Source organism: Falco cherrug, chromosome 2, assembly GCF_023634085.1.
Source record: "Falco cherrug isolate bFalChe1 chromosome 2, bFalChe1.pri, whole genome shotgun sequence".
Taxonomy (NCBI): domain Eukaryota; kingdom Metazoa; phylum Chordata; class Aves; order Falconiformes; family Falconidae; genus Falco; species Falco cherrug.
Window position 1 is genome coordinate 84,889,481 of NC_073698.1, and position 4,095 is coordinate 84,893,575.

The following is a 4,095-nucleotide window of genomic DNA, read 5'->3' on the forward strand; positions in this document are numbered from 1 at the left end:
TGTGCCTGTTTTGCTCTGAGTAGAATTATGTATACAGCTGAACTGGCGTGGTTTTCTGTTGGGCAGACTGAGAAGGAATAGTTTGCTTAAGCTAATGAATGTGCCTGGTATTTAGTTACCATACTGAAGGAGTCTTACCAAAATACGCAGGGGGAGAGATGCAGGATCTTGCCGATGTAACCCCTTCCATTTCACCTGGCCATGGAACAGAGCACAGGGTAGATGTCTGGGTGTCACAGAGCCCATACTGCCTTTATAAAAGTACAGGTATTGTAACATCAGAAAACCAAAGTGCTTTTAATGTGGTAAATAACAAGGGCATGTGTTGAAATGTGGATCTATACGGAGTACCTTGTTCTAGTGTGGAAATTTATTCATTATATACAGGTTTCTTTTTCACATTTCCAATAACTAATAGTTTTTTTCCATTTTGATTCTGAAAGCTGGATTACTTTTTTATGCTGAAAAAGACCAGATACTGTTTTTGAACCTGAAACCTGGTGTTGCAAAAATGGAAAACCATGACTAAAGCCATGATAACAAGTTGTTTCTACCATTTGGTAGCGTACTGTCATCCTCTGCATTGCTGGGTACCTCTTGTGAGCAGGCAGCGGCGTGGAGGGCAGAAGCCTTGGCTTCAGTGAACTTTTGTAATGAGGGAGTACAGGCGCAAGGGTGGGGTACACAGAGCGCAAATCAAGTAATGGAAAAGGAATTCAGAGCAGAGAGTGAATATGGTGGGGGTGCAGAAGGATGGAGAGTATCTGAAGATTTGGGGGTTTTTTAAATGCAAGTACAATGTGGGAGGAAGTTCACAGGGAACTGTGAATCCACAGCCACCGGAGAGTGAGGGAGCAAGCCAGAGGTAGTGGAAGACATATTTCTTGAAAGCCACATTAAATTCTGATTGTAATGGGTGTGGCTTTAGAGGGCATATTCTCCAAAGGTTTGACCTGGGCTTAATGCCCAGATTTTAGGTGATCTGTGTGCCACACGATGGCACACGGTCAGAGCGCCCCACTGGCTTGCCAGCATAGGTTGGGGGTGCCTTAGTCAAACCTTGTCTGTCCAAGCATGCTGATGGGAGCTGGCATGCCCTCAGTCTACGAAAGACATTGCAGCAAGCTTGGCTGTCTTGAGTGGTATCTCACAACGTGTTTCATATCCACCATAAAAGTAAGCCTGCACTCTGCTGCTGAATCAAATGAAGTGTGGCTGGATGTATGGCATGTGAACAAGAGGAAATGGGTGGAATATGGTGTATGAGCCCAAGTTTGTTCCTACCAAAATTCAGTTTGAGGATGAGCAAGCCACAGAACAGTTGGTGGAAACAAATGGTCTGAGGTCAGCAAGTGACACTGAAAACTCCAGTGTACAAATTCAGGAAAACACTGCCAAAGCAAAACTGTTTGGGACTTTACAAAATCTTTTAAGTTGGTATTTTGGTGTTCTATCTGTGAGCAGGGAGTTGTAATGCTTGCTTGTTTCTGTACCTTGAAGGAGTGCTTCCCAAGTCAACATTTTTGTGTACATAAACGTGTAGGTGTGGTGGGGTTTTGGAGATAAGGAAGATTTTTCTGCTGTGTTAGTGACTTCCTGGCACTCTTGATGGAAAGCAGTGCTCTTGGGCTTTTCCAACATGCAGTAGCTTCTAAGAGAACTTTAAATCTTCCAGTTATCTAAAAAGCCGAGTGGCTGGAATTTGATGCAAGAAGCATAGCAGCCTACAGGAGGGCTGAGGTTTGAAATTTGTCTTTTGTATAATTACTACTTATGGCAAGTTTTTTGATTTGTGAGGAAAACACTGGATACAGGGAACCAGGTGGGAAAAAGTAGTTCAGTGTCTCATTAAGTGTGGTTTGTACGTGGTTCCTCCACAACAAACCAGATGGGTCTGCCATCCAGTAGGCCATTGCCTAGTCTTAGAGTGACTGATTTCATTGGTATTTAGAAACTTGTGACTTCTATGAGGAATGTATAAATTGTTAGTGAGTGAAATACAGATATGCAACTAAGTTTGGAATTGTAATAGCAATATCACAAAAGGTGTATTCAACAAGATCTGCCATTTGCTATTGCTTATTTTATTTTTCCTGCCTTCCTTTCTTGGTCCATTTTCTCTTGCTTTTTTAAACCCATGATATCATACTATTGAACTGTAAGTTTTGATACATAAATGAATGAATATGTTAGGCCTGCCACCGCAAGACAATATCTAAATGACACAGCTAGACAGCATATGTTCTGGCAGATGGGAATCAGGGGCATGTTATCACTGGTGATGTGTTCATCTTGGTGGAAGCAGCATATCCCAAGACAGATGAATGGTGACTTTGTTTCAGGAATGGTGTCGGAGTTGGGTTTGGTTCCTGGCTGCAAAGCAGGTCCTCTGCCCTACGTCTTCCTCCCCCTCACCTATGAGAGGGAAGGTAAGAATTCGGCACCTTTCTGCCAAAGGTGCTGACGAGTGATGGCTGAAACACCTGAAGTGTGAGTACTGGGACAATCAGCAGAACTGGTTTGTATATCCAGTTGTGGTTACTGTAGTGGTGCCACGTACGTTATGTCACGCTGAAGATGTGGTACAACATGGCATCAGGGAGAGCTGTCGTCTACCTTTTGCACTCTGGATGGGATCTAATCCTCATCTGAAAGGAGACTACTCTTCCCTGGGGTCAACCAGGCGCTCTTGACATGAATAAGCTTTTGGATTTTAGGGTAAAATGAACAAAGAGAGAGTGAGAGCATGAGTGAGCAGTAAACAGGGAGCCCATTGTCCCACACCAAGGTGAGAGACACCTGGGAGAGGTAATTGACCTTCCCACCTGCAGAAGAAACTTGAGTCTGAGCCAAACTTCAAGCTTGACATATACTACAAGACTCCCAAAAGTTCTGTAGAGTTAGTTTCAATTCCCTGAGAGGTGCTGGACTGCAAAGCAGGTTTGGAGGCTTTTGTTAACTCAAACGCTGAACACATTCAAACCAAACGTAAGCTTTCAGCAGTGATTTTGCCCTTGTAGGTGCCTTTAGTCACTACGTACCTTCTGAGTATCTCTGTGTACTGTACTGTGCACCATAACTAAAAGTGTGTCCTGAAGGGAGATGTGGCCCACTGTGCAATGAAACTTAGCTGGGCAGGACACGGGGTGGTCCTCAGTCCTGCCACACTTCAAGACTATATGCAGACAGACAGCTGTGTCTCTTGGTGAATATGAAACCAGCTGTAACTGAGATAAATCATAACAGTACAGTGGGGTACAAAAGAATTTCTGCAGTAGCAGACAAGCCTTGGTATATAACAATGATGAATGAATTCATAAATGCCTTCCTAAATAAGAGCAGTATTTTCTGACTCAAAGCTGCTGCGGGCCAAAATACTTACCTTTATCTGCAGGCTGCTCTTCTAAGAGCTAGCACAGGAGGCAGAATCAAAGCCATTATCTTAAATTCTTTTCATTGAAAACAATTTGTGGTTTTTCTCAGGTAATTTTATGATATTAGAATTATTGAAAATACTTAAATGTATTCAGGTGCGAAGCTTCAACTCTTTTAAAATAATTTCTTAGCAGCTACATCTGGTTTAGGGTTTGGTTTCTTTTTTTTCCCCTTTCAAGTGCTTATCTATTTTTCTCATCAACAGTTTAGCTTTCTTTTTCCGATCTGAGCCATTTGGAAGCTAAGAGAATAGGAAAGCAAGGCTGAATATTATACTCATCTTGGAATAACAGGACTGTGGGGGGACTAATTTCAGCTCTATCAGCTGCTGGCTCAGTAATGAAAATGTCTGAGAAAAAGTGAAATTAATAGCAACTGAGAAATATGGACCCTCTTTCCTACACATACAAACTTTGTTTCTATCTGTTCCCATTTCTCCCCTTGATGCTGCAAGAAAAGAAATATTTATTTCAGGATTTTTCCTGTTTATCATCTTTTGAAGTAAGTATGCCTGCTGTAAAGCTATATAACAAAGTACTTGTTAAACTAATATCGAGACTTTCTAATGGAAATGTTTAGAATACCTAATTTCCAAGGACTAATTGGAAGCAACTTAAATTATTACATCAATAAAATTTGCTTGAGGGAAAGCCAAAAGGG